Source organism: Balaenoptera ricei, chromosome 7 (genome assembly GCF_028023285.1).
Source record: "Balaenoptera ricei isolate mBalRic1 chromosome 7, mBalRic1.hap2, whole genome shotgun sequence".
In the NCBI taxonomy this organism is placed as follows: domain Eukaryota; kingdom Metazoa; phylum Chordata; class Mammalia; order Artiodactyla; family Balaenopteridae; genus Balaenoptera; species Balaenoptera ricei.
In genome coordinates, this window is record NC_082645.1 from 75,332,574 (window position 1) to 75,354,392 (window position 21,819).

Consider the following 21,819-nt stretch of genomic DNA (forward strand, 5'->3'; position numbering starts at 1 on the left):
TCCCTGTGGCTCCTGGGGCCGCCGCTCCGAGTTCCGTGTGTGCGGGAGGGAACTCTGGGCAGGCTGGTTTTCTTGGAATGTGTTTACGATGTTGAATGGAACTTGAACAGGAAGCTGGGCGCTGCAGCTGGAACAAGCTTGCCAGGGTAGAGTAAGGAAGACGTAGCTGGTGTTGGGCTTGGCGTGTGCACTTAGTACCTTGGGCAAACCCCGAGTAAGTGCGGTTGTCGGTCAAGGTATCCCTTCCTGGGTCCTAGCAGTTTTCCCGACTGAGCTCGCCTTATTTCCACTGGCAATCAGGCATTTACATGCACTATTTCAGTCTGCAAGGTTGACAAAGTATAACGCAATTAGGAAGAATTTAATAAGTTTATTTTGGGACCTGCTTTTTTTTTTTTTAAATCTTGCATAAGCACTTGAGAATAAAAGTTTTTGGAGAGTGTTCGAGTCGTGACTCCCCTTGTTAATTTCTAGGACTACAAGGAGACCCGGACACTGATGATTTTGTGTCTTTGATGCCAAGTGGGTGATAAGGTGGTAAAGGAGGGCAGTAATGAGACAGAGTGAATGTGAGGAGGTAGGAAACTCTGAGAGGAGTTGGGCATTTTTCAGATTTGCAAATCGCCCCTTTTTCTGCCAGTCTTTCCCTCCTTCCCCCACATAAACAAGTAACCTTGCTAGAAAACCCACCAATTGGGAGAGTGCAGTCGCTGGTGACTACAAGCCTTGCTGGAAACAGCAGACAGACTAAGGTACTGCCCCACTGCATAATTAAAAGGTCTCCTTGAGCTGTCCAGGAGTGTTTTCCAAGTTTTTACCACTGACAAGCAAAGAAGAGAGGAACCTGGCCGGCAGCCAAACTAGACTGAGCTCAGTAGCCAGGCATGAAAGGGACTGGGGAAGTTGCTGGGGATAATTGGAAAGGAGCTGTTGGTTGTACTTGGGTTTAAACAAGGGGTTTCTTTTGCAGTGAGAATTTTTAGGTGACTAAGATCAGTATTCTTGGCAAAAAAATAAGCTAAGCATAGAGTGCAGTGGGATGTGACAGAGGAGAGTGAAAGAAGCGGTCTAGGAGGGATGTCTGACCCTTCCCTATCAGTGTTGCAGTGGAATAGCTGGGGGCCTGGTGCTTTTTGTGCGATCATACTTTGCAAATACCCACACTTTGTTGCTATTTGTCTCCTCAGCTTGGACTAGGCTTGCTGCAACTTCAAGCCCTTGACCTTGACCTTCTTTGTTTTCACAGCCAGTAAGAACTGAAGACTTGGGTTTTGAGCAGGTGATTTTCCACCTAAATCGAATAATTCAATTAGGTATTCTCAAATGGCACAAAACTAGGTCATGAAATTAAAGTGGAAAATGTGTCCAAATGTCTTCCCTGTGTTTGTCAAAAGTGATCCCGATAATAGAACTTGCTCTTTCACCAGAAGGAGTAGAAGTTGGTGTGATCTCAGTATTTCACACATTGGCCCAATACGTTAAGGCCCTGCTGCTTCCAAGTTCTGGACTAGCCAGGAACTGAGAGTCTTATCTGCAATTAGGACCCTTCTTTTATGGGTTAAAATTGTTATGTTTCCTCTTTTTTTTTTTTTAGGAAGGTTGGTCTACTGTTGTGGGTTTGGGGGGGGTTGAATAGTAAAAAACGCTAATGTGGTATTTCCTCTGGATTGGTGAGTTTGGGATTGTGAATTTCAGCCTATTTTCTGAGATTGACTTTATGAATCACCCTTGGCAATGTGCTTTCCCTGTCTATGATTTCAGTTTTTCCACTTGCAAAATAAAGAAATTTCCTTTGCATAATTACGAGCTTACAGTGAGCTTTGAAGAGATGAAATTATGTTAATAGGTTTTTAGATATAAAGGTCATAGGGCTTCTGTCTGGGTTGATTCAATTGAGATTTATAGGGTAAATTGGAATATTTATACCTAAAATACACATGTAATAGTGACATATCTATTTAATTTATAAAAATTATTACTGTGCATTTTAATCATAGCTTTAGTTTAATCATAAATTTTATTTTTGGAGAATATTGGGTGAGATTTTCTTATGACTAAAGCTGAGTCATTCTCTCAAACAGAAAAGAACAATCAGCAAATTCACTGACTTTTTTATTTTGGTTTATATTTATACTCAAGGACCAGTTATTTTTTTAAGACCAGCTCAATTTTGCCTTTATGAGAAGTTACCAAATATATTTGCACAATTTGGCTCCCTTCTTGGAAATAACACTTGAGAGACTGAAATACATTTATGATGTACAAACAAACTTTCTTTTCCCAATGGCCACAACAGTTTCCTTAAAAGTTTAGAGGGTAGATTTAGGAGCCATTCATTAATTGATTCAACCAATATTTGTTGCATACTTTTTATGTCCGAGGAAACATCAAGCTTGGATTTTAAATCCCAGCCCTGAACTTTTCAGCACTGTGATTTGTGCGGATTATTTTCCTTCTTAAATGTTTTACCAACATATAATTTATTATCTATATTGCTATCCGTAATGTATGAACTTTTTGACTATTGATACATGCATGATAATTGTGAAATATTTAATTTTTTAGTCTGACATATCAATTAGTAAAATAAACTACCTATTTTTATAGTTCAATGTACTGTATCATACTCTTGGATGTGTAACTTAACTATTTTTCAGGTGAACAGGTTAGTGTATTAGAGAAAGAAAACAGAATAAATATGGATAAATTAAAGGATAAGATCTTTTGGTAAAATACTTAATCATAACTTTTATTTTTAGACTTTACCTTATCATTAATAGTGAATCTATAAAAAGTGGAAGTATAAGGAAGATTGCAGTTGAATTTATGGTCATCTTAACACGACAGGCACTTTTTTTGAATAATCAAAGAACAAGTGAATGTTCAAGGATGTAATAGGGTAATTTTAATGTAAAATAACCAGTTTTGCTTTTGATTTTAAACTTAACATTTTAAAAATCTTACTCTCCATTGCTGAATATTAGATAATTTAAATTTTACTTAGCAGAGTACTTTGTGGTTCATTCTGAAAAACTGTGATTGTTTTGTAAAACCTCTAAAGAACAAAAAAAGTTATTTTATTCGAATATAATAATGGATTCAAAAGTAGTTACAGGACCCAACTGCATGACTGCTGTGAGCCCTGGTCCCTAAACATGTTAGAGGCTGGTGGATCTAATAGTGTTTGTTTTAATGCATTTAGAGATCAGGAAAGTTAAACTTGTTCCTATGGGAGCTTAAATATATTCAAATTGAAGAGGAAAAATAGTATAAACTTTGAGCAGAGAAATTGCTTTGCTTCCAGTGAGGATATGAAATTGAAATCAGCCCTTTATTTTTAAAGACAATCGCTAAAGTCACTGTTGCAGAGTTAGGCTTAGAAAACAGTTCTTATACTCTTTTTAGGCTCTGTTATTTGCTAGTTTTGTATTTGTTTTATGCTAAGAAAATGTTTTCAGCCACTCTAATGATACTTATAGTGCATGATTATTTTTCATCAGAAAACAGTTAATTGAGTCAAATACTGAGCAGGAGAATAAGTACAAATTTTCTGTTTACCACTGAAATGGTATAATTATAGTAAATTTGGAATTAGTTTCATCATTCACTATTGTATACTTAAGGATAGCTTTGGAAAGACTGCTCTAATTTGCTCACATAATATGAATAAGTGAGTTAATTTATGTAACAATTGGGATTGAGAAGATTAATATGACTTTTTTTTTTTTTGAACACGTTCGGTCTTCGTTGCTGTGCGCGGGCTTTCTCTAGTTGCAGCGAGCGGGGGCTGCTCTTCGTTGCCGTGCGCGGGCTTCTCATTGCAGTGGCTTCTCTTGTTGCAGAGCACAGGCTCTAGGCGTGCAGGCTTCAGTAGTCGTGGCACGAGGGCTCAGTAGTTGTGGCTCGCGGACCCTAGAGCGCAGGCTGAGTAGTTGTGGCGCACGGGCTTAGTTGCTCCGCGGCATGTGGGATCTTCCCGGACCGGGGATCGAACCCATGTCCTCTGCATTGGCAAGAGGATTCTTAACCACCGCGCCACCAGGGAAGTCCCAATATGGCTATTTAAAAGAGTTTTAAATAACACTGTATATATTTTTCAGGGTGCACCTACTAGACAATATCTAGATAGTAATAGCCGTCTTTATTTCATGTTTGTTTCTTGCTATTAACATTATATAAATATACCTACATATAATCTTCATCACATGCCTTCTGAAGAGGAGATTCAGAATATATGTTAGAAACTTCCAATCCTTGGATAGCTAATCCCTCCCCCATATATATGTTTATATGTATATGTATGTATATATATGTACAGAGAATTATGACATATGTATTCTTTGATGTTTCTCTATTTGTGCTAGGTATATTTTTCGTAGGAAAAAGCAACTTCAATTAATTGATATTTCTGAGCTAATTTTAACCATTAGTTTAAAATCTTTTCCAGATGACTCTTGCTAGAGATTCTTGATTTTTTTTTTTTTTCCAAATTTTAAAGGAGCTTTCATGCTTTTATTTATACCTGTAAAGGATGAGAAAAATAGTGTAAAAGACCTGGTATCATTGTTCTTGGTTAATGGCTCTGATGGTGACATAATCATGGAAGCCTTTTCTACCTTTCTTAAGTAGAACACAGGCAAATGTGCAGTTAACTACTGTCAGAAGGTAAATTCACTGCTTGGAAGGTGGCTACTACTGCTAAGTTTATAAGGTTCTGTGAAGTGAGAATTGTGTGTAAATGTAGTGTTTTCCTGGTATTGTATAGCTTTTTCTTATGATTATCAGATGTTATAGTTGATCTGTTCCCTGATACTTCAACCACAAGTCCTCCAAGAATTTCAGGGAACATAAACTTTGACAGAGCTGTTAACCAAGAGCAGATTGAATGATTTGGGCTCAGTCTTTAATCCACTCTCTTGTAGAAGTGATGATAGCCATTCAAATGACCAAAACACAGCTCGTTGAGAGGTTTGGTAGAAGGAAATAAGTAATAGAAGAGCACAAGTAACCTACTAAAGGAATCATTAAGGATTGGATGTATAATCTTTTAAAATAGTTATGTAATATTTCATCAAATGATAACTAAGCTCTACTTCTCACTTAGTTTGTAATAGTGATTTTAGACAGCATTTTGGCTAAAAAGCAAACAGAACCATTTGTGCTGTGGCAGCAGATCTCCAGTTTGGGGTAATTAACAGTTGATATAAGAGAATGCACTTGATTTTAGCTTCTTGATTTCTCTTATAGCTGTTTACAACCATCAAGAGTGCCAGTAAAATTTTAACAGCAAATAGGTTAATTTACCCAGATTTCCACATGGGTGAGTTAAAACATAGTTTGGTAAGTACTGATAGGAGTTTTACTTAAGAAGACAGAGTACTTTGTAGAGTGTTTTTACAGGTCAATGTGCATGTTATTCTCATAATCTATTTAATTTTTGTCTGCCTTTGAAGAACTCCATAAAAAATATGGAACTTTGGCTGATGGTAAAACTTTCTTACTACCTCCTTGAGGATGTGCACTATTATAATCGTAAAAATGTCCTTAAATGTCAATTTTTGCTGGTAGTACACATAAATATAGAGAAATTTGGCTTACTGTAAAGAACCATTGTTTGAGTTAATTCCAAAGCAATTTATCTCTATGCTGCATATAGTAATTGAGTATAATTAGTAAGAAGCTACTTATGCAGTATAGTTTAGCAAAATACAGTTTGAGAGAATTGTTAAAGAGAAATATTTGAGTAAATGAATTGTATTTGAAATTATCTAAATGCCATCTGAAATGGCAAAAGTCTATTGAAATTTCAGATCTATAAAGTAACAATGCTTTATAATAAGAATAGGTATTGTTTTGAAATTTTGTGAATTATTATTTCTGTTTTATATCATTGTGACTCTGGATATCTAGGAGAAAAGCCTTTAAAATTCTTTATGGCAAACAAGTAAGATTTATTATATTGCCCACATTGTCTTTAATTCTTTTTAAAGGAAGAACTGCTACTAAATTTATAACATGTGAATTTATCATAGGCTTAATTGCTTAAATTAGGTAGACTAGGAAATTTATGATTAATTTGGAAAAATGAAATTTCCTAGAGTAGTGCAGATGAGGCTTTAAAAAACAATGTTGTAATAAATCTTTCTTTGGGACTTTCTTATTCGATGAGATATACGGACTTTCTCTTAAGTCTTCATAAAAATTTGCAATCTTCCCCCACCCCCGTTTCTCATTCTGAAAACTGTAACTAGGTTTAAAGTATGAGTTGACAAATAAGGGATTTTTATATTATCCAATGGAATTTAATATTTATTGAACACTGTTTTTTTTTTTTTTTTGGCAGTTATGTTCTTTTAGTAGTGGGTGACAGAGACCTATCTCCAATTACCTTAAATAGACTTAAATAGAACTTGTTATTTCCATATAATTCTGTGCTACAGTGGAGAGAATATTGAAGGAGTAGGGGTAGAGGTTATTCATCAGCACGAGGGGAAGCAGTGTCTGGAAAGAAAGTGTGGAGGTGACTCCTAGGCAAAGGATGAAGATGAAGTTAGCAAGCAATGAAGGAGAGCAGTTCAAGACAGTGAGGGGTAAAGGCAAAGAGGCATGGAACCCTGTGAATGGTTTAACAGAGCAAGCTGAATTTCAGAACTTTGGAGATGTTTCTCCTTTCTATCATCATGTTGATGACCGTAATCATTAGTAATTGCATATGGGAGTTTAAGAACTTTAACTGGATTAATTATTTTAAAAAACTGCTATCTTCTTTTTATTTCTTTTTTAATTTCTCCAGGTCTAACTAACATGTAATTGGAGTCACAAGGAATTGAGTGTGCGCTCCATTTCACACTCGTTGTTGGGGGGGGTGTCCATGAACTTGGATATAAAACAATAACATTATTACTCTTGAACACCTCACTTAAATTTAGTATGTTTTTCAGTTTTGAAGGCAGGGAAACACACACACAAACGATCTTAAGTACCTATAACTTTCTAGAAGTTGCACGTATTTATTGTCATGTCTCATTACTCTGCACATATTTTGAAACATTTTTATGTTTACCACCAGTTTAAAATTACAATAATAATTACACCTGCTTCTAGGTATTATTTTTTATATGTGGATATATCTATAGACATGTAGCTATATCTCAAATTGTTTTTAATGTAATTTAATGATTGTACTTTAAATCTGTTTCTTTTACATAATTTATATTTTGTTTTATGCATTTAAAAAGAGTTTTTGAAAAGGGATCTGTAGACTTCATTAGCCTGCCAAATGGATTCATGGCACAAAAAAGTTTAAGAACCCCTGAAAATCTATACTGATTTCTTTAGGAGTGCCAGTGAGTTGCACTGTCATTTAATGAGGATAAAAGAAATTGAAGTTATTTAACTCAGTTTTACCTGATAGCATGTAGTTATGTAGAGATGTCCCATATTGTTTTTGGAAGTAAATTCCCGATAAATAATACTTATTTTGCAGATAATTTGCTTTATTCAAGAAGTGTGTGTGCAGTTTTTGGTTATCTCACTTAGTAACAGCTCAACAAAGAAGCATTTAATTTTATTTCAGAATCTGTATATTAAAAAAATAGATTTAACTTTTTCACATTATAGCATTAACTATTTTTGGAAGGGTTTGGCTGGGAATTTTGTCTTGTCGTACTGGTTTATTTTTCATATATGAATGTTTTGTCTTCTCCGCTTCACTTTAAGCTGCAGGGGAGAGTAGATATGTTTTGCAAGAGAGAATAGATATGTTAAACAGGTTTTTGTGTCTCCTGTTTAGTAACAAATAACCATGCCACTATTAACAATTTCCTGTGAATACTAAGGAAAAAATAAATAATTTATGTACATATGGAAACTTGATTTTTTTTCTATGCATCACTGAGTTACTTAAGGTTACATATTTGGTTATGTGATGTGTTATTGGTCATGATCATTATAGATGAAAAATTTAATGTGTGCCAAGAATTTTGGAAAATAAGAATACAGAATACATAAAAGTATAGCAAATTATGGTGTTATGAAGGGATATATAATTAAAACATAGATGATGTAATTTATTGCCTTATATTCCCTTTCTTCTTTTTGCCTGGCTTGACAATTCTGTGAAGATACCACCTCCATTTTAAAATTAGTTTCCTGTTTTACTGATACATGATCTAATTGAAACTGATGACTCAATTTTATTTTTGAAATATATGACAAAAGCAGTTTCTTTAAAGTTATTAATTTGAGATAATACTATATAGAGCTTCACAATCATAAGTCAGTCCAATTTTAGTAGGTCTGGACCACCTTAACATTCCAAGGATGGGTACAAGGTAATGATTTTGTACTTGAAAATTGACGGTAGCTTCAAGATCACAATGAGTGACGATTATCTTTCAGTTTGTTTTTTGTTTTTGGCCCCACTTTGTGTCTTCTCTCATGGCAAGCATCAACCATCATTGACATTTAGTTGCATCCCTTCCCTGTTGGATCTCCATGTTCCCTCCAAATGACACGGAATAGCTTAAGCCAGGTGTGATGTTCCACCTGAAGTTAATTCTCCTCTCCATTTCGTGCACGTCGATTCATAAGAAGCGTATTTTCACTTCTAAGAGTCACATCACAGTCCTTGCTATTGGTTGCTTATTCAAATAATTTCCTTATTCCTCTTTGCTCATGGAACTCTTGTGTTATTCAGATGTTCACTACTCCCCACATAACTCAGGGTGATCTCGGCTGGCCTCGGCCTGCAGCAGCTTGAAGCAGGGTTTCGGTTCCCGGCCAGAGATTGAGGTCCGGCCGTGGCAGCGAGAGCGCTGAACCCTAGCAACTAGACCACTGGTCAGTGACAAGGCCCTGGCCCTTCGGCTTTGCAGAAAAGAATTCCCACAGAGACAGAAAGTAGGGACACAAGTAAAGTGTTTTTTAGGAGGAAAAAGGGTACGGTACGTGTGGATAGACACACGGGCGGACTCAGAGAGAGTCGCCCTTGTGGTAGTTTAAGTCACTTATATGTGGCATTCCTTCCAGGTTTCCTTTGGCCAGTCATTTTGATTTGCCTGGCTCTGAGTCCGTGTTTGGTACATCTCAGGATCCTCCCATGTGTGCACACGTATCTCTTAGTCAAGATGGATTCCAGCAAAGAGGCCTGTGGGTAGTTTGACATCACTCCTCTTTTGACCTCCAAGGAGCTTTTTAATTGGGAAGGTCTCCTTGACTTAGAGAATGAGGAATATGTGGTCTCTTATCTTTTATCTGGGCAGGGCTCAGCCTCTCCTATCTTCATCTTGGAGTATCTGTCTAGAGGGAACTAACTCCAGCTGCTTGGCCTGGGGCCCATCTATCTCCTGACTCAAGGGGAAGGCAGTTCATTTCTAATAAAAGTGGAATTTGGATTAGGCTGAGCTAATAGTCATGGCGTTTCTATTCCCCTTGTCAGTGATTGGTTATGGAGGGGGCACTCATTCCTTGTCCCAGTCAGAGTCAATTATATGAAATGACAGAACTGGAGGGAGGGGGGGTAGAAAAACTTTCTTTACACTTGGGAAGGGGACATTGGATGAGAAGGCATACATATGTCAGCTCTTGATATTTGTCCTGTCTGGAATAGATGCTTGTAATTGCAATAGGGGGTCATCTTTTGTCCATGAAGATATCTAGCTCGAGGGCAAAACAAATGCGTCAATGATGAAAGAAAAAAATGTAAAGAACCTGGACGCTTGATGGCATTGTTGGGTTCCTGAATCAACCTACCATATTTCTGGATTTACTGTTGTGTAAGAGAATGAATTTATTTATTTTTCAAACCAGTTTGAACTAGACCTTTCAGTTACTTAAATGAGAAAGTATCTTACTTAGAACAGTTATTAAGTGGTATCTTAATTTGAAATAAACATTTTAGAAATAACAATTTAGATAATTAAAGAAAATTTATAGACCACTTGGGTTTTGTAAACTTTGGATATGATTAGTGCTATTACTCTATATAAATATTTTATTACTCAATTCACCAAATTTTATTATGTTTTTAATACAGTGATTGTATTAATCATCTTAACTAAAGTTATTTGGGGATGAATATATTCTACATATATCTCAGAATACATTATTCAATAAAAATAAAATAACTTGAAATACAAATTCAAAATCTAATCCATAAAATCACATCACTGTTTATTTGGTTGTTTGGTGTCTTTATTGTACTGGGAACGTTAAATGTACCTTAGGAAACATTGACGTACTCTCATTGCCTTGTCTGAGTAGTTTCAAGCTTGGAGTCATGATAAAACTAACGTAGTTATTTAAATACAAAAGATAAAGCTGATGGGAGTAAAATTAAGAAAATTGTGTAGTGCAGATGCATTCACAGAAGTAAAAAACAATGCAGACGTATAATAATCTTTTAAGTCAGAACTAGTGTTATAAAGCTCTAGTTCACTGGAACCGTAAGCAGTTTATTTTCTGCCGCCATGTTCATGGTGGTTCTTGCCACCATGTTGAGTTCTAGCTTTTTTTGCTGATTTACCATTATGCACATTGTTTTTTGCTGTATCAAAGTAAGGAGGTATATCTGAGTCTTTGTCCTCTTGCTCTAAAGGTTGTAGGAATTACCCAAAGCTGAGAATTGCCAAAAGCAGGAGTGAAATAGTGAGCTGGCCAAAAAGTTCGACCGAACGAACATTTTGGCCAATCTAATATATTTTAGAGTATTAATGCTGAAATGGTTTAACCAGTGGTTTAAGCAGGAGGTGGAGGCAAGCAAAACCAGGAATAATCTAACAGGCTCAGAATAGGCAAGTGTCACAGTGGGCAGGTTTGTTGGCAGTGAGGGGGTGTGAAAAACAGAAAGCTAAAGATGGTGTAGACAGTGGAGGTGAAGAAGGGCAGTGGTGAAACTGGAGGGAGAAACATTACAGATGGTGAAAAGTTGCAGTGGCAAATGGTTCATTGGTCAAGAAAGAACAAGGCTGTTGTATTAGAGCTGTATCAGTGTGGATGTTGAAAGTATGGAGATTGGGTTGGAGAGGGAAATGGACAGCCAGTAATTTGAATACCTTAGGAAAGTGAGAGACTTTAGAAGTTACTGATGGAGAGATCCAAAGTTAACAAGACCTCCTACATTACCGTGATTGAGATGTGCATATTTGTTTTTTGCATAAAAATGCTGTAAACATACTTGAGATGCTTCCTCTATGAGATCATGACCTTCTTTCAAAGTTAGGCAAGGGAACTAGAGAATACAAAGTGTTGGAATTCTCAGAGGATTATTGTTCTTTTAGAAGCTGTTGTTCAGGGATTGTTCTGGGGTATCCCTTTGCCCAGAATCAAAGTGCCCTCTGGTGACCTTTTCCTCTTTAAAAGGGAGCCACATTCTTGTGGGTTTTTGAATGTGAATAAATGCCTCTTAGTATGGAAACTATTATAAAGGAAGGGACTCTGCTTCTCCACTTTGGAAATTTTAGTAGAAAATATAAATAGGCTCACTGCAGATATAAAACGAGGAAGAGGATAAATATCCAGATAATTCAAATTCCAACTCTCACTAGTGCTAAAATAATCAAATAAAGTGAAAATCGTCATGCCCTTCCCCTACCCCAATCCTTGTCTCTCTTTATTAGGATCTTCATGGCACATGAGCTCTTTTCTTAACCTGTTGTCTTATACCTGTGGTCCAAACCAAAAATGATTTTTTGAAGGAGAAATAACAAGAATATGACAGGGTTTAGGACACACTACGTCAAAATATGGTACCTTGACATACTGAATATTTCAACCTGAGGGAATTTGAGAAACAGCATGTGAAGGAAGGACTTTCTGACCTTCTCCTGAAGCAGGTCACAAAATCCTCATGTGAGAGGTGCCCTCTCTATCCTAGAAGGAAAGGAACATCCTTAGCTCTGAAAACACAGGGACACAGAGGAATCTGAATGATCTTGCTAAGTTTCCCCTAGTTTACTATACTTAGCTCATACTCTTGGTCCTGTCATACCTTTCCAAGACTTGTAACTCTTCTTCAAACCTAGCGTAAAAAAACATTCAGGTTTAATCATTTCTTTGGGTGTCTTCATTTCTTTATGACGGCTGCTGTGTCACGCAAAATTTATATTAAATACATTTGTATGCCATTCTCTTGTTAATCTGTCTTTTGTTACAGGAAGTCTTAGTCGAGAGTCTGGGAGGGTAGAGGAAAATCTACCCTTTTCCTCCTCTACAAATAGCATTTACATAGTGCTCACTATGTCCTAAGCATTGTGCTAAATGTTTTTTTTATGATTTGTAAATGATTAAGAAACTTGTTTAAGTTTCCAGGGCTGGCAAACAGTAGACTAGGGCAGATAGCAGGGTGGGAAGTAGTGCATCTTAACCACCATCCTAGTTGAGGAAGTGTGCAGTGGAGTGACGAGAGTCCCCCTGAAGGATTAGGGCAGCTTCGGTAGTTCTCTTTACTGGGGAGAGTGCAATACCTTTGAATAACCTGATCGCCTAGACTCCTGGCTGATGCTTAACTCACCCTTTTTTGGCAGCACCACGAGCTGCTCATCTCCCACTCTTAGAAGTGACAACTTGGAACTCCCATATGACAAGATATTTGTTCATTTTACCCTACTTAGTTAGATAAAGTATAAAAATGAACTCATTGACTAAATTGTGTCTGTATATTGCTTTGGCTCATGCTTGATTTGATTTGTCAAGAAGGTTAAAATGCTTGAGTGAGAAAATCTGACCTTCCTAATCCCATTTTTTCCCTGGTTTTGTCAAAGTGATAAGGTTTGTATAAATAAAGCCTAAGATGTAAAATAACTAATATTAATAGTTTTTAATAGCAAGTCATGTACTTTTCATTGATATTTCCTTCATTGAGAAGATGGACTAGATAACCTCAAAGAACATTTCAGCCCTTAGAGCAGTCTAAGTTTTAGTTTTAAATAGTTGTTTTTAAACTAAAACAAGTTTCTTAATCAAAATATTGTATTCAAGGTTGTCTGATTTTAATATTTGATTTCATCATTTTGTCTTTCTTTGGTAAGTTAAACTGTTAGACATTTGATCTCTTGAGGTATTTATAGTTTGGGTATTATAAAAAAGTTCTCTTGAACCCTTTGAGCCATAGACAGGGGATATGACATAGTCTACAAGTTAGGGAAGACTCAGCAGTAGAAAGAAATGAGAGTGGAGAGTGTTTCAAGCAGGTAGGAAATCTTAGAGGAGTGAGTATATGGCTCAGCCACAGAATTACAAGATTGAAAATAGAGGTAGAGAATAGAGTGGAAGAGAAAGAAGAACTAGAATCGCTGGAGGTAAAGCCCGTTAGGCAAAGACCAGATCTTACAGGACGTTCAAATTCAGAGTTTGCTCTCTATTCTGATAGCAATTGGAAACATTTGAAGGATTAAAATAGGATTGGTGACAAGATGTCATCTGCATTTTAGAAAGATTTGACTAGTTGCTCAGCCAGTAAATCTAGGCAAGAGAAGGTGGTAGTCTAGTTTAGCATGATGGCAATGAAAAATGAGTTTGTTCCAGAGATATTTAGGAGGAAAAAATCTGTACATTTTTATGATTTGTTAGTGATTGTGGGAGGTAGGCAGGAGGATTGTGTAAATGTTGATTCTAAGATTTCTAGTTTTGGCAACCTGGGTGTTGGTATTCATCAGCAAAGTCAATATAGTAGAACTATTGGAGGAAACTAAAGATTTCAATTTTGGACACATTTTGATGTGTCTCTGAATCATTCTGTTGTAGACGTCCAGTAGTAGTTATTTGATGTACATACATATACGTGTTTGGAGCTAAGAAGTTTGGTGTGGACTGGTGATATATATGTATATGTGGTGTGTGTGTGTGTGTGTGTGTGTGTGTGTGTGTGTACATATATACAAGTTTTCAGATTTCAGACTACAAATATGAGATTTTAGTCTAGCAAGGGCCATCATATAACAAGGCTTGAGGGCAGAAAAAGCAAAGCCTTAAGCACCACTAAGAAGGAACTACCAGTGATGTTGTAAAAGCTAAGATAAAAAAATAATAATTTGAGAAGGAGACAATGATCAACAATGTTAAATAGTATAGAAAGGTAAACAAACAAACAGATTAAAGTGTCTATTATGTGTCTGTTGTACTTAACATGAAGGTCATTGGTGATTGTGGTGAGAACAATTTTGGTGGAATTATGTGTGTGATAAGTTATGGAGTAGAGTACACGAAGACAAATCTTTCATGGTATAAATCTGTAGGTTGTACTGGAAAAAGCCTGAGCTTTGGCTTCTCTGGTGATAGGATTGGCTATTTACAACCTGAGTGCTCTTCAACAGGCAAATTAATCTCATACTGTTTCCCTTTCTTAATCTGTAAGATGGCATAGACGATAATGCAGGGTTTCTGAGAGGATTAAAACCATGTTGCATGTAGCATAGTGGCTGGAGTTTGTAAGTGTCAGTAAATGGTAGCTAGCATTATTATGTAAAGTATCAATATAATTTTTGTACTGTTATATTTAACCTCACAGTAAAATTCTGTTCTGTTTTCATTCTGATTAGAAAATATGCTGTTTTATATAAATGAATTTATCCTAAACTATAAATACAAATGGAACAACTTCAATGTAGTATGTCATTTGCAACTTATAAAAGATAATAAATTAGAGAGGTACAGAATGAGTATCTGTTTTTGACTAGATCTCCATGAAAAAGTTATATATCTTCAGCAAAAAACCCCAGTAGGGATTGGATGGGGAGACAAGATGGCAGAGTAGAAGGACCTTGACCTCACTTCCTCTCATGAGCCCACCAAAATCACAACTAACTGCTGAACAACCATCGATAAAAAAGATGAGAACCTACCAAAAGAAGATATTTTACATCCAAAGACATAAAGAAGAAACCACAATGAGACAGTAGGATGGGTGCAATCACAATACAGTCAAATTCCGTACCACCTGGATGGGCAACCCACAAACTGGAGAATAATTATATCCCAGAAGTTCTCCCACAGGAGTGAGAGCTCTGAGCCCCACACCAGGCAACCCAGCCTAGGGGTCCAGCATTGGGAGGAGGAGCCCCCCAGAGCATTTGGCTTTAAAGGCCAGAGGAGCTTGATTGCAGGAGCTCCACAGGACTTGGGGAAACAGAGACTCCACTCTTGGAGGGTGCATACAAGGTCTTGCATGCACCAGGACCCAGGGCAAAAGTAGTGACTTCATACGAACCTGGGCCAGATCTATCTGCTGGTCTTGGAGGGTCTCCTGGGGAGGCAGGGGGCGGAGGGGCTGTGTCTCTCTCTGGGGTCATAAAAGCTGGTGGTGGACATATTGGGGAGTGTTCATCTACATAAACTCTGGCTGGAGGCAGATGTCTTGTGTCCTTGGCACTGAGACCTGCCCCACCCAACAGCCTGCAGGCTCCAGAACTGGGATGCCTCAGGCCAAACAACCAACAGGGTGGGAACGCAGCCCCACCCACTGGCAGACAGGCTGCCTAAAGACTTCCTGAGCCCACAGACACTTCTAGACATGCCCCTTTACGCAGCCCTGCCCACCAGAGGGCCAAGACCCAGCTCTACCCACCAGTGGGCAGGCACCAGAAGCAAGAAAACTACAATCCCACAGCCTGCGGAACTGAGTCCACAAACACAGGTCAGAACCTGCCCTGGGACCAAATGGTCCCTGGCCCTTGGGTGACTAGAAGGGAGTGTACTGCTGGGACACATAGGACATCCCCTCCAGAGGGCCACTTCTCCAAGGTCGAGAAACGTAACTAACCTACTACATACATAAAAATTACAAATAGAAATTTAAACAGAATGAGATGGCAAAGGAATATGTTCCAGATGAAGGAACAACATAAAAAACTAAGTGAAGTGGAGATAGGCAATCTACCCAAGAAAGAGTTCAGAGTAATGATTGTAAAGATCATCCAAGAACTTGAGAAAGGAATGGATGCACAGAGCGAAAAGTTACAAGAAGTTTTTAGCAAAGAGTTAGAAAATATAAAGAACAATCAGACAGAATTGAAGAATACAGTAACTGAAATGAAAAAGACACTAGAAGGAATCAATAGCAGAATAAATGAGTCAGAAGAATGGATAAGTGTGCTGGAAGACAGAGTGCTGGAAATCACTGCCACAGAACAGAATAAAGAAAAAAAAAGAAAAGAAATGAGGACACTTTATGAGACCTCTGGGACAACATCAAACACACCGACATTTGCATTATAGGGGAGAGAAAGAGAAAGGACCTGAGAAAATATTTGAAGAGATAATAGCTGAAAACTTCCTTAACATGGGAAAGGAAGCAGTCACCCAAATGCAGGAAGTGCAGAGAGTCTCAGGCAGAATAAACCCAAGGAGGAACACACCAAGACACATAGTAATCAAATTGACAAAAATTAAAGATAAAGAGAAAATATTAAAAGCAACAAGGGAAAAGCAACAAATAACATACAAGGGAATCCCCATAAGACTATCAGCTGATTGTTCAGCAGACATCCTGTAGGTGAGAAGGAAGTGGCATGAGGTATTTAAAGTGATGAAAGAGAAAAATCTACAATCAAGAATACTCTACCCAGACAGGCTCTTGTTCAGATTTGATGGAGAAATCAAAAGCTTTCCAGACAAGCAAAAGCTAAAAGAATTCAACACCACCAAACCAGCTTTACAACAAGTGCTAAAGGAACTTCTCTAAGCAGCAAGGAAAAGGCTACAACTAGAAACATGAAAATTATGAAATGGGAAAGCTCACCAGTAAAGACAAACATTCAGTAAAGGTAGGAAATCATCAACACACAAATGCAGGATATTTTAAATGCATTTGAAATTAAGAGATCAGCAACTTAAAACAATCATGTATATATACATAAACTACTATACCAAAACCTCATGGTAACTGCAAACCAAAAATCTATAATAGATATACACGCAAAAAAGAAAGAGGAATCCAAACACAACACTGAAGATAGTCATCAAACCCCACTAGCTTAAAACATTGTGTAATTTGAACTGAGATATATCTTCTCCTTCTAGAATTTTTTTGTTTTCTTTAATATATACAAATGAAATATGGTGGAAGAAAATTTGTAATATAAAATATTAATATGAAACAAGAAACCCTTAATCCTAAAATTATGTAGGACAAAACTATTTTTAACTTTTTAGTGTATATACGTCAACACTCTTTCTTAATTTTACAATTGATACATGCTCCTGAAACTAGTTTAAGAATACTGAAGAGTATAAAGAAAAAAAAATGAGTCTCATTGACTGATTTGATGACATTTCCTTAATTTTAAAAATAGACTTGGTTAGGAGTTTGGGGTTAAAATACACACACTACTATGTATAAAATAGATAACCAACAGAACCTACTGTATAGCACAGGGAACTATACTTAATATCATGTAATAACTTATAATGGAAAAGAATCTAAAAAAGATTTCTCCATCAAATCTTGAATCACTTTGCTGTACATCTGAAACTAATACAACATTGAAGATCAAGTATATTTCAATAAAAATTAAAAAAAAAAGAATTGGGGTCATGGGCTACATATCGGTTTGTAATTTGACTTTTTTCTAGTGATGTGATGGACTTCAGCGGCTGGCTTAGGTGTGTATTGGTATTGGGGTAGGAAGAAATTGAGGAGAAGAATCCTGTCAATATCATTTTATGATTTCAAATTCATGTTACTTTTAAGGATAAATGTAGCATGCTGTGGATTGATAACATCTAAACAGATAGTAAGTAATCAAAGATAAATCATCTGGCAGTGGTTTCTGTCAGAATCATGATTTTTTTTTTCTCGAGTAGACAGATGACTGAGGAAGAACCAGTAAATTATAAACTGATCAGCACAGGTGTCAGTCTTTGCCCCTTTGCTTTATCTTACACTCTCAAGTCTTGGTTCAATTTTCAACTCAATAGCTGTGTCTGTGATTACTGGAGGCCTGAAATCTGAATCATTTAGGTCATTATTTTTGGATGCACACATTCGCACCCACATTTGCCTGGACTCAACTTACTTTGGTTACGAGAGGAGGCTGCTCTTCTTGTTGTCTAACAGGCATTAAAGTAACTTGGGCCTCAAGGATGGAATCTACTTTTCAGGTCTGGTGTTTAAAATACATCATTTCTATGAGGGGCTAAGAGCAAGCTGCACTGTGTTTTGTAAATTTGCATGTGAAAATGATTATCACAAAGAAGTGTTTTAGAAACGAATTCTCCTCAGTATTAAAATTAAAACCTCACAAAAATCAGTTTTTGATCATTTTTTTCTCCCTAACACTTTTAAAAGAAATCTCCCCTGGTTAAAATTTGGAAAACAAAGAAATGTACAAAGAAAAAAAAGGAAAAAAAGAGAGAGAGAACAAACCCACAAAGCAGAAATGCACTGGGGCTTGGTTTTACTTTTATTTATGTACCCCCTCTGCATCTTATATACTGAACCTTTACAAAAAAAGGTTAAGTGAAATGTGTAGTCTGTGGGATGTTATGGAAGATTCCAGATAAGTTATTGAAGACTTACTGAGTTACAGATAAACTTGGCCTCTTACCAGATATTTCCATGCTGTGTAGTCTTGCTTCTGGCTCTATCATTTACTAGCTTAGGGCTCTTGGGAAGATAATTTAGCATCTCTGGAACTTTTTTCTTGAATTTAAAATGAAGATAATGACATGAACCTTGTATGTATCACTGAGCGGTATAAAACAAGAATCTTCAGTAGCACCAGTAAGTTTTCATGTAGCTTTCTCCTGTGTGTGACTTAAAGAAAAACACACAACCTAAGAGTTGTGAGTTTAAGTTTTATTCAGGGATCTTACAAAGGACGATAGCCTGGGAGATAGCCTCTAAACAGCTCTGAGAAAACTGCTCCAAAGTGTAGGGAAGAAGCCAGTGTATATATGATTTTTGACTAGGCAGTATATGCAGTCGGGCGTACGTCTTGGTAAAAGATTATTGCTAGTCACGAAGAGCAGATAACTCCAGTTAATGATTTTAGTGCTTTTCTATGTATGGGAGGATGCAAGAATCTGGATTTATTAAAATTCTCCCTGAGATATACATCTAACTATCGAAGGAGCCTAAAGTGCCTCACCCTGTTTTTCATTTTGAATTCCTCTCCGGGTGCACAGTCAGTCAGTGACTGCAGTGGCGAATGCCTTAATCCTTGTAGAACCAGATGGTGAGCAACATTCTGCATGTCTCCTCTCCCTTGGCACAAAGATTTTTAGAGTTTGCACTGTTTCTTTTGGGCTTGGAGAGCAGGCAGCAACAGATTTCCTTGTTCTCCTTTTATCAGATCACCGGCAGGCTTCTGAGGATGAATAAATGGTTAAAGTTCCTACTGTTACATCGTTATTTTTGAAATTGTACCTTTTCACAGTTTGAGTCCAAGGGCATTCTTCTTTATCAGTCTGTATTTGGGGACATGTGACATCGTGAATGATCTCTATGTTGGGAAGAAATTAAGTTGTGTTATCTTCAGCTTCCAACCCTGTATAAGAAAGCAGCTTCTGACAATGAATCAAGATTGATTATTCTATAGTGACGTTCTCTATTACTGAACCTATTTGGAGAAAGAACAAATAACTATGGGTCAGAGCTGCTATAGAAAAGCATCCTGCAGCTTGTCTGTAGCTTGAGACATTAGGTGAGAAGATTTCTAAGATCCAACTGTGAAAATAGTTGAAATTTAAATGGAGTCATCATCTCCTGGAAAATAAGGGAGAGCCAATAATTGTGTGCTAAATGGATTAAAGCTACTGGGATTCCTCCATTTAATCATGTAGACCTTCATTCATTCCAAACACTTTTCAAACTTCATGCTTATGTAGCAGCTCCTGTGCTATATTCCTCCAAAGTATCCTAGTGTCAGAGAAGTGTAGACTCACAGGCTTAACCTGCCTGCTGCAAGTGCAATTTCTTTGAAGTCTCAAATTCGTTTGAATCTGAACTTCTACTCTACAAACTTGGTTTTAAAATAAAACTAATGTATTTTAATTACAGTGAGGCAATACCAGTCCTTCAGGATTATGGACTATTGATCCTGTGACTTCATTTACCCCTTGGCTTGATGTTACATTTCCCTAAGAGTATATGTGTCTCTGTTGGAGTGCTATGGCTGTGAGCTGTGGTGAGTCCTTCAAGGTTTTCAGACAGAATAAGAGCAAGGGAAAAGGAGGGAAGGAACTTGATAAACTTTGTATGTATGAAACCTTATGGCTTTGGGCAGGATGGAATGAAGAGATACGAGAATAACAGTATGGAACTAAGTAAGGAAATGTTAAAATAGTCCAGGTGAGAGATGATAAGGCCTTGAATGTAGGATCTATCATAATATTGGAAGAGAATGAATTGGAGTGATGTTTAATTTATAGAATTGTTGGCTGATTGAATGTGAGCATTTTAGGAAGAAGGAATAAAGAGGCTCAGTGCAGACTTGGATTGTTTGAGTAGACTGTGGTAGTACTATTCATCAAGACAAAGGAATACAGGATGGAAGAACGTGATTGGAGGGAAAGACTAAATATTCCACTTTGGATTTTTGAATTTGAGGTGTTTAGGAACTGTTACAGGGAGATGATGCCCTATAGCAAGCTGGATATGCCATTTGGAAATAAGGAGAAATCCTGGGATGGAGATATAGATTTGAAAGTTATCAACACTGGGTGATTATTAGTACCATGAGGTCAGACCCTTGAGAGCATTGATAGTTAAGGGGAATCAGAAAATGAAAAGCCAGCAAAAAAGACTGAGAAGAACCCAAACATGAAACCGAAGTCTTTATTCCGCAGGAGAGTCTTACCCACCTGGGAGGCAGATTAATAGAGACCTAAACTAGAATCATCTTATAGGGGATAGGAAAGAAAGGACTGACTTGCCAAATATTTTAAATGAACTATTTTGTGCTGTTAAAGGTAAAGGCCAAATTGCACCTAACATAAGGCAGGTACTTCTAGAACTGGCCAGTTTCGCTGGCCAGGGCTTCATGTTCATTTTGGGGTTGTGGCTTTCTGTGTTCACACAGCTCCACTCCAGAAACTGAATACAGATTTCACAGATTTGGCAAAATGAACCTCAATCCTTGGTCAAAACATGAAGTATTATAGGACTCCCTAGGTTACCCCTGATTCCCCAAATACTATCTCTACATCTCGTTTCCACAAAGCTATTCTCAAAGGTAATCAAAATTGTATTGTGGAGTTATCTGTTCCTGTTCGTGACTCCATGTTGGGCTTTTCTGATTCCCACGCCATTTTGAATTTGACCAATCATTGAAGTAGGGGTACCTAGAAGTAAATGTGAGTGGGTGTAACCAGTTTTGCCAAAGTAGATTTTCCTAGGTTATTGAAAACTATTTACTGTAGGGTTATATTAATGTTAATTAGAAAAGCATTTCATTATTTTATGATAAACATTATAAACCTGCATCTATATGTCAAGTATAGTTGTATTAGTACACATATTTTTTATCTTAAATCACACTGGTTTTTTTTTTTTTTAAAGTTAATGGAACCAGCTGTGTGGCATTATTGCTACCTCGTGGACTGCGAAGGAAAGCTAGCCTTTGTGGGTGCTCAGATCTGTGCCTGATTTTGAGATGAAATAATGACTCTTAGGTGCTGCCTTTGGGTTAGGTTTTTTTTTTTTTTTTTTTTTTTTAAGGAATCTTACTTTGTGTGGTCAAAGCTGGCTAAGATTGGACAGATTTATTTATAAGGTTTATTTATTTATTTATTTATTTTGGCTGTGTTGGGTCTTCGTTTCTGTGCGAGGTCTTTCTCTAGTTGCGGCAAGCGGGGGCCACTCTTCATCGCAGTGCGCGGGCC

General features: G+C 37.1%; 1 protein-coding gene and 1 pseudogene across 18 annotated transcripts in view; one reads left to right on the forward strand and one right to left on the reverse strand.

The window, feature by feature from the left end:
• GULP1 (GULP PTB domain containing engulfment adaptor 1) overlaps positions 1 to 21,819 on the forward strand; it is an 812,392-nt gene that overhangs the window by 554,734 nt on the left and 235,839 nt on the right. The gene's annotated exons all lie outside the window — the stretch shown is intronic.
• The window catches only part of LOC132368791 (tigger transposable element-derived protein 1-like), a 426,013-nt pseudogene that overhangs the window by 70,110 nt on the left and 334,084 nt on the right, over positions 1 to 21,819 (reverse strand).